This window comes from Oncorhynchus keta, chromosome 19, assembly GCF_023373465.1.
Source record: "Oncorhynchus keta strain PuntledgeMale-10-30-2019 chromosome 19, Oket_V2, whole genome shotgun sequence".
Lineage (NCBI taxonomy): Eukaryota > Metazoa > Chordata > Actinopteri > Salmoniformes > Salmonidae > Oncorhynchus > Oncorhynchus keta.
The window spans coordinates 7,693,589-7,705,607 of NC_068439.1; the positions used below are offsets into that span (position 1 = coordinate 7,693,589).

Consider the following 12,019-nt stretch of genomic DNA (forward strand, 5'->3'; position numbering starts at 1 on the left):
GCTAACAAGCTAAAGCAACTGCTTGAAATTTTGAACAAAAACTAAACGGTGGAAGTGGACAGAGACATGTCAACTGTAACGGCAGGTTGGGGATAAGGGCCTCTGACTGAGGTAATTTTTCACTTTCCTGAAGGCTTCCTGAAGGCTTCCCCACTCAGTCTCAGTCAGAGGCCCTTATCCCCACTTCAACCCCAACTTGCCGTTACAGTTGACATGTGACGCATCGCCTTATGGTGCTGGTGTGGTGTCACACATCATGCCATCAGGTGAAGAAAGGCCAATTGCTTTCGCATCACGGACGCTAAGTAAAGCCGGGAGCAATTGTGAACAGAAAGAGCATAAAGCATTCGCCATCGTATTCAGAGTTAAGAAATTCCATCAGTTTCTGTTCAGACGACGATTTATAATTGGCCATAGACCTGTTATCAACTGTGTGTTGTTTTCTCTCAGTCGACCACCACTTCCCTTTTGTACACCAAGCCGCGATGCCGGTTTATCCCACTCGGTTTATCCCACTCCATTATCATTTCCTTGTAACTATCTACTGTTTGTTTATGCATTTCTGTGATTATTTAGTTAGTTAGTAAATAAATCATTTAAGACAATTGATGTATGAATGACTCATAGTGAAGATTGGGTTCGTGCAGATAACCAACAATTTATGACGTTTGGAATGAGACTAACGTGAGGTAAAATAAAGAACAAGTCATTAATCAGAAGATGAATTGATCAGATATTAAAATATCTGAAAAGTTATATTAGGAAAATGATAACTTTGTAATCTGAATATGTTCCTTGGGTGCCCCCGACTTCCTAGTTAATTATAGTTACGTGATTAATCAGTTTAATCGCGTAATAAAAATGACAGAGAGTGATTTGATAAATAAGTCTTCCGTTTTAATGATGCCAAAGACACGACAGCGAAAATGGCTCCCTAACTGGTGTCTGAAGAGTTCTGCTCATTCATGGAAGCAAATGGAATCCAGCATAACAGGGCCATATCACCCGCCAGAGAAAGGCCTCGCCGAAATAATCATCCAGACCAAGAAAAAGACATAAGATTCACAGCTAGAGAGAGGTTTTTTTTTTGCTCAGGAACTACTACAAAAGGTCCAAAATGATGGATACCAGCAACAGTGGTCCCACAAAAAAAGGACCTGAGTCCTACACAGTTCACACACTAGAGAACATCTTCTGGAGGCGCCACTGTTGCCAGGAACCAACCTCGGAGATGACTCATGTCAACTGACGAACACAGATCTGCTACTGGAGACATACCATGACTACGAGCCATCACCTGAACATCCCCCACAGCAGCCTACAAATATGGAAAGTGCTCCACACTACACTCCATCACCACTCAGACTCAGAGACAATGTGACTGTAGACTCACTCACCTGTACGTCCTCATTACCCTGCAAGAGAAAGATAGTTCGTTCAGAGAATAACCTCCAACACCCCTGGGTTAAGTTAGTGCAGGGTAATGAGGACTCTTTCCCTAGCTCAGGAAACACAAATTCTGAAAAGTTCCATTGTTACATAACTTTTATAACTTTTATATTAAAAATAAAGAATGACGTTCCTTTACTGATAAAGACTGTAAATAAAATCATGTGCAAAACAGTGAATATTTACTTTTTCCTTATGAGGCATCAAAAGTAAAGGGTAGGGGAAATATGTTGTGCGTCGATATTCTGGTTGTCCTTTCAAGGCAACCGCAATGCTCCGCTGCTGAGTTACATTGGAACGAGTGGAACGTCTTGTCGAATAAAACGCATTAAACAATGACCACGGTCATTTCTACTTCATCTCATGTTCCGGTCCTTATATCAGTTGTTTAAAGTAATAATGTGCTATACATCAACATTCATCCAAACTTTAATATGACACCTGGTCAATTGAAGGCTTGTCAAATTGGTAAGATGATATACATTTGAACCCAAAGTGTTAGTAACCAGTAAGGCTAGTTGGTCAATGGTCTATTTAAGAAATGGGTTAACGGAAATGATTATGGCCACTATTTGTAAATAGCCTGTAATATTCTAGGAGGATATAGCGGCGCTCTATTTTTGATCCATAATGTCTACTGAACTCCATCCTCTCAAGTCTAGAGAGCGAGAGAGAGAGAACTGCCTGTGCTCCCTGACACACAAACTGCTGTGCCAATAGGCGTATGGCTATCGAATTAAACTCGTATCACGCAATCCCTTCGACCCCCCCATCCCCCTCCTTAAATCCCATCTACCAACTCTCTCGCTTTCTTATCCCCGTGGAAGCACGCGCCCACCCGCCCGTTATCTGCCTCTCTCTGTCCGCTGGTTGTTGTCTCACGAGGCTTGAGTGTGACCGTGTCACGTTAACATGGTTTGCAGGGCTCAGCCGCAGTAGCAGCATAAGAAGAGAAAGAAGTAGAGACAGTAGCTGTGTGTTCCAAGCAGCCAGTCCGGACTCTCTCCCATCTCACATCTATCGACCGGAGGACGCAGCCAGACAACCGAACTTCCCCCCATCTCTTCCCGTCTCTCTCGCTCCCAGGTCCCCATCGCGACGCTCGGTGATCAGGAGCTTGCGGAGCTCTCTCTTAGATAAAGGGTAAGAATTAACCGAATGAATGAATGATGCTTGTTTACAATCAATCAACACATCTTTCGCATCTGCCTGAAATGTTTTATATCGGTTTTGAATAGTTAATGGTTTGACAGCGTTGCAGGGGTACGTTGGGCTCGCTATTGTTGATCGAATACCGCGTGTGTTCTCTCTGAGATATGCTGAAAGATGTGCAATAAATAATATTTATTTCGTCTTGGAGAACCGTTGTTTCCATTATATAGGCCTAATGATCATGTTTTGTTTGTTCAATTATAGTGTGCAATGCTTGTACGGTAGCCCTTTCCTATATACAATAGGCTGCATAAACCGGATTCAATGCTTGGACGGGTAGCCCTTTCCTATATACAATAGGCTGCATAAACCGGATTCAATGCTTGGACGGTAGCCCTTTCCTATATACAATAGGCTGCATAAACCGGATTCAATGCTTGTACGGTAGCCCTTTCCTATATACAATAGGCTGCATAAATCGGATTCAATGATTGGACCCATATACAATAGGCTGTATAAACCGGATTCAATGCTTGGACGGTAGCCCTTTCCTATATACAATAGGCTGTATAAACCGGATTCAATGCTTGGACGGTAGCCCTTTCCTATATACAATAGGCTGCATAAACCGGATTCAATGCTTGGACGGGTAGCCCTTTCCTATATACAATAGGCTGCATAAACCGGATTCAATGCTTGGACGGTAGCCCTTTCCTATATACAATAGGCTGCATAAACCGGATTCAATGCTTGTACGGTAGCCCTTTCCTATATACAATAGGCTGCATAAATCGGATTCAATGATTGGCAAGTCCCATATACAATAGGCTGTATAAACCGATTTGTATTCAATGCTTGGACGGTAGCCCTTTCCTATATAAAATAGGCTGTATAAACCGGATTCAATGATTGGACGGGTAGCCCTTTCCTATATACAATAGGCTGTATAAACCGGATTCAATGATTGGACGGTAGCCCTTTCCCATATACAATAGGCTGTATAAACCGGATTCAATGCTTGGACGGTAGCCCTTTCCTATATACAATAGGCTGCATAAACCGGATTCAATGATTGGACGGGTAGCCCTTTCCTATATACAATAGGCTGTATAAACCGGATTCAATGATTGGACGGGTAGCCCTTTCCTATATACAATAGGCTGTATAAACCGGATTCAATGCTTGGACGGTAGCCCTTTCCCATATACAATAGGCTGTATAAACCGGATTCAATGCTTGGACGGTAGCCCTTTCCTATATACAATAGGCTGCATAAACCGGATTCAATGATTGGACGGTAGCCCTTTCCTATATACAATAGGCTGCATAAACCGGATTCAATGATTGGACGGTAGCCCTTTCCTATATACAATAGGCTGTATAAACCGGATTCAATGATTGGACGGGTAGCCCTTTCCTATATACAATAGGCTGTATAAACCGGATTCAATGATTGGACGGGTAGCCCTTTCCTATATACAATAGGCTGTATAAACCGGATTCAATGATTGGACGGGTAGCCCTTTCCTATATACAATAGGCTGTATAAACCGGATTCAATGATTGGACGGTAGCCCTTTCCTATATACAATAGGCTGTATAAACCGGATTCAATGATTGGACGGTAGCCCTTTCCTATATACAATAGGCTGTATAAACCGGATTCAATGATTGGACGGTAGCCCTTTCCTATATACAATAGGCTGCATAAACCGGATTCAATGATTGGACGGGTAGCCCTTTCCTATATACAATAGGCTGCATAAACCGGATTCAATGATTGGACGGGTAGCCCTTTCCTATATACAATAGGCTGCATAAACCGGATTCAATGATTGGACCCATATACAATAGGCTGCATAAACCGGATTCAATGATTGGACCCATATACAATAGGCTGTATAAACCGGATTCAATGATTGGACGGGTAGCCCTTTCCTATATACAATAGGCTGTATAAACCGGATTCAATGATTGGACCCATATACAATAGGCTGCATAAACCGGATTCAATGATTGGACGGTAGCCCTTTCCTATATACAATAGGCTGCATAAACCGGATTCAATGATTGGACCCATATACAATAGGCTGCATAAACCGGATTCAATGATTGGACCCATATACAATAGGCTGTATAAACCGGATTCAATGATTGGACGGGTAGCCCTTTCCTATATACAATAGGCTGCATAAACCGGATTCAATGCTTGGACGGTAGCCCTTTCCTATATACAATAGGCTGTATAAAGCGGATTCAATGATTGCAAAACAACAACGATATCATAAATATGATTGTTATTTTTATGAATTAAATGAATATATTGAAACGCGGGATAAAGGAATGAGATGGGACGGTAACATTCACGACGCGGTGCGCTCAATGTGCTCCCGGGAATCTCTCTCCCTGTCTCGTCAGAATCTCACGTTGTTCTCTTCTTCTGACCTCTTCAGACGATGTAATGATGTTGTTTGGGAATTGAATGATTGTTGAATGGAATGTGTTATGGTTATGATGCGCTGTACAGTAGTCTACAGTAGACGGCGTCAGCGCGTGTGGACGCAGTGACGTTAGGGATTATGGTTTTAATAATTAGCCTATACATGTGGCTCAGAGGCTTATGCTAAGTTGACGCTTTCCCAGAGCGGGACCGATATTGTAGCCTACACAATCTAAAGATAAAACAAACATATTAAACCAATGCTTTGGCATATACTATTTACATGTTATACGATATAGGCCTAATATCATAGCCTACTCGAGCAAAAGTCTAAATAAAATGGCAGAATAAGCAATTGCATTCTATAATGACCTGTCGGGTCACGGTTTACTTCCTCCCTGCCTGTTAAAAAGAAACAACATGTCAATCATATTTTATCAGTCACAGTAAAATCCCTTGTTTTAACCACTTTATCGATACTTAACATCAAGGCCTGTAGTGTTTACCGGTAGTTGAATGGCACCGCAGAGAGAGAGAGAGAGAGAGAGAGAGAGAGAGAGAGAGAGAGAGAGAGAGAGAGAGAGAGAGAGAGAGAGAGAGAGAGAGAGAGAGAGAGAGAGAGAGAAGAGAGAGAGAGAGAGAGAGAGAGAGAGAGAGAGAGAGAGAGAGAGAAAGAGAGTTGAGAGAGAGAGAGAGAGAGAGAGAGAGAGAGAGAGAGAGAGAGAGAGAGAGAGAGAGAGAGAGAGAGAGAGAGAGAGAGAGAGAGAGAGAGAGAGAGAAAGAGAAGAGAGAGCGAGATGAGAGAGAGAGAGAGAGAGAGAGAAGTTTTGAGAGAGAGAGAGAGAGAGAGAGAGAGAGAGAGAGAGAGAGAGGGTCCGTTTCAAGCGAATGCGTAAGTTTTGTTAGTAGTGTGCCATTAATGCATCTTATAAATGTGATAGCAAGAGCATTATCTGGTTAAGAGTGCCATCAGTAGCCTACAGGAAAGGAGTTGGAGGAAGCTGCCCGTAGACTGATCTAAGGTCAGTCTTTCTTATACATTGAAAGAGTTATTTAGGTGAACTCAGCTGATCTATGCTCAGACTTATTTGCATGAATTACCATCTAAGGTATTACCGAATGTGCAAACAAAGGGACGCTATAAAACATTTTTTTTAAACACATTGGTGAACAACAAGGATGAGATGTCAGAGAGATGTCAGAGAGATGTCAGAGAGATGTCAGAGAGATGTCAGATGGATGTCAGAGGGATGTCAGAGAGATGTCAGAGGGATGTCAGAGAGATGTCAGAGAGATGTCAGAGGGATGTCAGAGAGATGTCAGAGGGATGTCAGAGGGATGTCAGAGAGATGTCAGAGGGATGTCAGATGTCAGTGGGATGTCAGAGGGATGTCAGAGGGATGTCAGAGAGATGTCAGAGGGATGTCAGAGAGATGTCAGAGAGATGTCAGAGAGATGTCAGAGAGATGTCAGAGAGATGTCAGAGAGATGTCAGAGGGATGTCAGAGGGATGTCAGAGAGATGTCAGAGGGATGTCAGAGAGATGTCAGAGAGATGTCAGAGGGATGTCAGAGAGATGTCAGAGGGATGTCAGAGGGATGTCAGAGGGATGTCAGAGAGATGTCAGAGGGATGTCAGAGGGATGTCAGAGGGATGTCAGAGAGATGTCAGAGAGATGTCAGAGAGATGTCAGAGAGATGTCAGAGGGATGTCAGAGGGATGTCAGAGGGATGTCAGAGAGACTCTGCTGTAACCGTTCATACGGTATAAACGGTACATCGCCTGAGCCTATACACCACCCGCTGGAGGGCCTTGCGGTCGCTGACAGACCATTTCCCGTACTAGGCTGTGATGCAATCGGTCAGGACGCTCTCGGTGGTGCAGCGGAAGTATTTTGGGGGGGGGGGGTTGCGAATTTCTTCAGCCGCCTTAGGAAGTAGAGACGCTGTTGCGACCTCTTGACCTTTTGTTGTTGGTCCATGTCAAGTCCTCTGCGATGTGGACGTTGAGGAACTTAAAACTGCTGACTCTGCTTCCTGAAGTCAACAATCAACTCCTTTGTTTTGCTGACGTGAGAGAGGTTGTCATGACACCACTATGCCAGTTCACTTACCTCCTCCCTATAGGCTGATTTGTCATTGTTGATTATCAGGCCTGCCAACGTGGTGTCGTCATGGAGACTTGATGATGGGAGTTGGTGTGGTGCAATGCCACACTGTCGTGGGTGAACAGGAAGTACAGCAGAGGACTAAGGACACACCCCTGGGGGATCCCTGGGTTTAAGAGTCAGTGTGAAGGAGGTGTTGTTGCCAGTCCTCACCGATCCAGTTGCAGAGGGTGGTGTTCAGACCCAGGGCTCTGAGCTTGGAGGGAACAATTGTGTTAAAAGGCTGAACTGTAGTCAATGAACAGCATTCTCACATAGGTGTTTCTCTTGTCCAGACAATGGTGGTCTATTAAAGCAGGTTGGGACTACGGCCTGGGACAGGGGAGGGTTGGGACTACAGCCTGGGACAGGGGCAGGTTGGGACTACAGCCTGGGACAGGGGAGGGTTGGGACTACAGCCTGGGACAGGGGCAGGTTGGGACTACAGCCTGGGACAGGGGAGGGTTGGGACTGCAGCCTGGGACAGGGGGGGTTGGGATTACAGGGCAGGTTGAAGATGTCTGAGATGCGGCCCGGGGATTCCATTTTGGCTTGCGGCTTTGTGAGTATTCACTCTTTTTGAGAGTTTTCCTCACGTCAGCCTAGGAGAGCGAAAGCACCTGGTCGTCCAGAACAGCGAGAGTCCTCCTGGATGGCTCGGTATTGTCTGCCTCGAAGCGAGCAGCTCTTAAGCTCTTCTGTGAGTGAGGCTTCAGTTGGCACCACACAGCTGGATTTACTTTTATTTGTAGTCTGTGATAGTCTGTAGTCCTTGCCACATGCAACGAGAGTCTGAGGGGTCGAAGATCAATTAAAGTTTGAGTCTGTATGCCTTGTATGCGTCGCGCGCCACCTTGTCATCTGAGTTTGTTCTGCTGACATTGAATGCTGCAGTTTGGTCTCTCAGCATGCTATGGATTTCTCCGTTCATCCAGGGTTTTTGGTTGGGGTATGTCCGGAATGTTATTGTGGGTACAATATCATCAACACATTTCCTAATGAAGCCTTTGACGGACAATGTATATTCCTCAATGTTGGTGGATGAATGTTTTGAGTATACTGATCGGTAATATACTCAAAACCACCCTGCAGCATTGAGTCTGCGTCCTCTGTCCAGCATGCTGGATCCTCTTGTGGGACAGGAGACGTGTACCTTCTTCTTTATCCTCTCTCCTACACTCTCCTCTCTCCTACACTCTCCTCTCTCCTACACTCTCCTCTCTCCTACACTCTCCTACACTCTCCTTTCTCCTACACTCTCCTCCCATACACTACAGTACATCCACAATCTCTCCTCTCCTCTCTCCTACACTCTCCTCTCTCCTACACTCTCCTCTCTCCTACACTCTCCTTTCTCCTAAACTCTCCTCCCATACACTACAGTACCTCCACAATCTCTCCTCTCTCCTACACTCTCCTCTCTCATACACTCTCCTCCCATACACTACAGTACATCCACAATCTCTCCTACACTCTCCTCTCTCCTACACTCTCCTACCATACACTACAGTACATCCACAATCTCTCCTCTCTAATACACTCCCCTTTCTCCTACACTCTCCTCTCTCATACACTCTCCTACCATACACTACAGTACCTCCACAATCTCTCCTCTCTCCTACACTCTCCTTTCTCCTAAACTCTCCTCCCATACACTACAGTACCTCCACAATCTCTCCTCTCTAATACACTCCCCTTTCTCCTACACTCTCCTCCTATACACTCTCCTACCATACACTACAGTACATCCACAATCTCTCCTTTCTCCTCCAATCCTACATCCTCTCCTTTCCCCCCTCTCCCCTCCTCTCCTCCCTCCTCCTCTCCAATCCTCTCCCCTCCTCTTCTCTTCTCCTCCTCTCTCCTCCTCTCCTCCCTCCTCCTCTCCAATCCTCTCCCCTCCTCTTCTTCCCCTCCTCTCTCCTCCTCTCCTCCCTCCTCTCTCCTCCTCTCCTCCCTCCCCTCTCTCCTCCTCTCCTCCCTCCTCCTCTCCCCTCCTCTCCTCTCTCCTCTCCCTCCTCTCCTCTCTCCTCCTCTCCCCTCCTCTTCTCTTCTCCTCCTCTCTCCCTCCTCTTTCCTCTTTCCTCGTCTCTCTCCAATCCTCCTCCTCTCCTATCCTCCCTTCCTCCCTCCTTTCCAATCTTCCTCTCTCCTCCACCACCTCCTCTCCTCTCCTTTCCATTAGTGGGCCTAAAGGGTGTTGTTGAGTTAATATCTCTGGGTTGTTGTGATTGAGATAAGGCATTATGTACCCTCTGTACTGATGACCCTGCAAGATCATATCACTACAGAAATCCATCCTATCCTCCTCTCATTACCTCTGTTCTACCTCTGACTATCTAGCCCAATACTTATTCTATTTTCTTCCTATTTTCTAATCAAATCAACAACAAAAAATGTAAAACAGTTCACTGCGATTGCCAGTATTGAGCTTAGTTATTGGCCTCACAGCCATTTGTCAAATCTTTGCATCTTTTTTTAACCTCAAGGTAGTTAATAAGAACAAATACTTATATTCAATGACAGCCTAGTAACAGTTGGTTGGTTAACTGCCTCGTTCAGGGTCAGAAACACAGATTTGTCAGCTCGGGGAGTTGAACTTGCAACTTTCCGGTTACTAGTTCAACGCTCTAACCACTAGGCTACCCTGCCGCCCCGTCTTACATTTCTGTATTTTGAAAGTTACACATCTTGACAACTTGATTGCTGACAAGCAAAACAACGTGCGACTGGGTCAACAATAGACTAATGAAACAAATACCAAAATATAGTTTCTGGGTGGAATTTTCCTTTTATTAAGTCCTCAGGGGTCCTTTCAATTTAGGAGACTCTCTTATGCCTGAACAGAATCCGGAGAATGCCATGCTAGGACCCCCAGCTGTGTATGTATCTTCAATCCAAACAGACTGGGGGGATGTGGCTCAAATGGCCCCCTGTTCCCTTATGGGCCCTGGTATAGTGCACTATATAGGGAATAGTGTGGCATTTGGGATGCATGCAGCGAGTGCAGCTCTCTCTGTGTAGGTTGGAGGCATTTTATAAGCAGCTGTAATGACTGTAAGGGGCCTTCTCTCCTCTCTGTCATACAGACATTCTGAGAGGCTTTGGAAAGTGTGTGTGTGTTTCTCCTCTCTGGAGCAGAATACAGCTACCCTAGGGCTGTGACAAAAACACCTAAGGACCCTATTGAATTATAACTGTTATCCAGGATCTGTGGGTAATGTCAGGAATAATAACATATTTTTGTTCACACAGTGAAAAACTCCTAGAAGACGTGGTACTACACTGAGTACACCAAACATTAGGAACACCTCCCTAATATTGGGTTGAGCACCCCCCCTTGCCCTCAGAACATCCTCTAAATGATTTATTGCGCTCTCAAAGAGGACTTGGCGTTAATATTCCTGGTCAATACGTGTCTTTATTCTGGTCTCCGTACTGAGTGGTCAGTTCAGACAGTGACTGGTGCTAGCTGTGCTCTAGTGCATGGTCAGCCAGCCATCAGTCAACAGGGTTTTGTCAGGAGTGCTACGCACACACACAGCAGTGGTGCTCTGGCTTCCTGTCACTTCCTACAGCTAAGGGCTGACTTAGTACTGTGTCATCAGCATGAGAGAGAGAGAGAGAGATGAAAAGCTTGAGAGAGTAAGAGAGAACAAGAGAGGTCTGATATGAATACTGGACCCGCTGGAGGAGATTGGAGATTGGGGGAAGGTGAGAGGAAGAGGAGAAAGAAGACAGAGAGAGAATTGTTCAAAACCCACTGATTTGCTTGGTCTTCTTCTTCTTCTTTGGTATGACGCTACAAGCTTGGCACACCTGTATTTGGGGAGTTTCTCCCATTCTTCTCTGCAGATCCTCTCAAGCTCTGTCAAGTTGGGTTAGGACCGTTGCTACACAGCTATTTTCAGGTCTCTCCAGAAATGTTCGATCGGGTTCAAGTCCGGGCTCTGGCTGGGTCACTCAAGGACATTCAGAGACTTGTCCTGTGTTGTCTTGGCTGTGTGCTTAGGGTCGTTGTCCTGTGAGAAGGTGAACCTTTGCACCAGTCAGAGGTCCTGAGCGCTCTGGATCAGGTTTTCGTCAACAATCGCGCTGTACTTTGCTCCGTTCATCTTTCCCTTGATCCAAAATAAAATGGTATTGGTTACAAACATGGAATTAGTTATAATATAATAATAATAATTAATGTTATTGCGGGTTGCTTGTGCAAAAGGCTTGTGCTTCTAGCTCTGACATTGCAGTAATATCTAACACATTACACAACATATACCCAATACACACAAATCTAAGTAGGAATGAATTAAGACTATATACATACAGTGGAAGTCGGAAGTTTACATACACTTAGGTTGGAGTCATTAAAACTCATTTTTCAACCACTCCACACATTTCTTGTTAACAAACTATAGTTTTGGCAAGTCGGTTAGGACATCTACTTTGTGCATGACACAAGTCATTTTTCCAACAATTGTTTACAGATTATTTCACTTATAATTCACTGTTTCACAATTCCAGTGGGTCAGAAGTTTACATACACTAAGTTGACTGTGCCTTTAAACATTTAAACAGCTTGTAAAATTCCATAAAATGATGTCATAGCGACAAAAGCTTCTGATAGGCTAATTAATATCATTTGTCAATTGGAGGTGTAACTGTGGATGTGCCTCTTTGCTTGACATCATGGGAAAATCAAAAGAAATCAACCAAGACCTCAGAATTTTGGTTCATCCTTGGGAGCAAAGTCTGGTTCATCCTTGGGAGCATATTTCAAACACCTGAAGGTACCACGTTCATCTGTACAAACAATAGTACGCAAGTATAAACCCCAT

At 44.7% G+C, this 12,019-nt stretch overlaps 1 protein-coding gene across 1 annotated transcript in view; it reads left to right on the forward strand.

Moving 5' to 3' along the window:
- Positions 1–2,260: 2,260 nt before the first annotated feature.
- Positions 2,261–12,019, forward strand: part of LOC118382331 (hippocalcin-like protein 1) — a 102,351-nt gene continuing 92,592 nt past the window's right edge. Inside the window, exon 1 of the mRNA XM_052469298.1 lies at positions 2,261–2,592. The gene's annotated coding sequence lies outside the window, so the exon portion shown is untranslated. The remainder of the gene's footprint in view (positions 2,593–12,019) is intronic.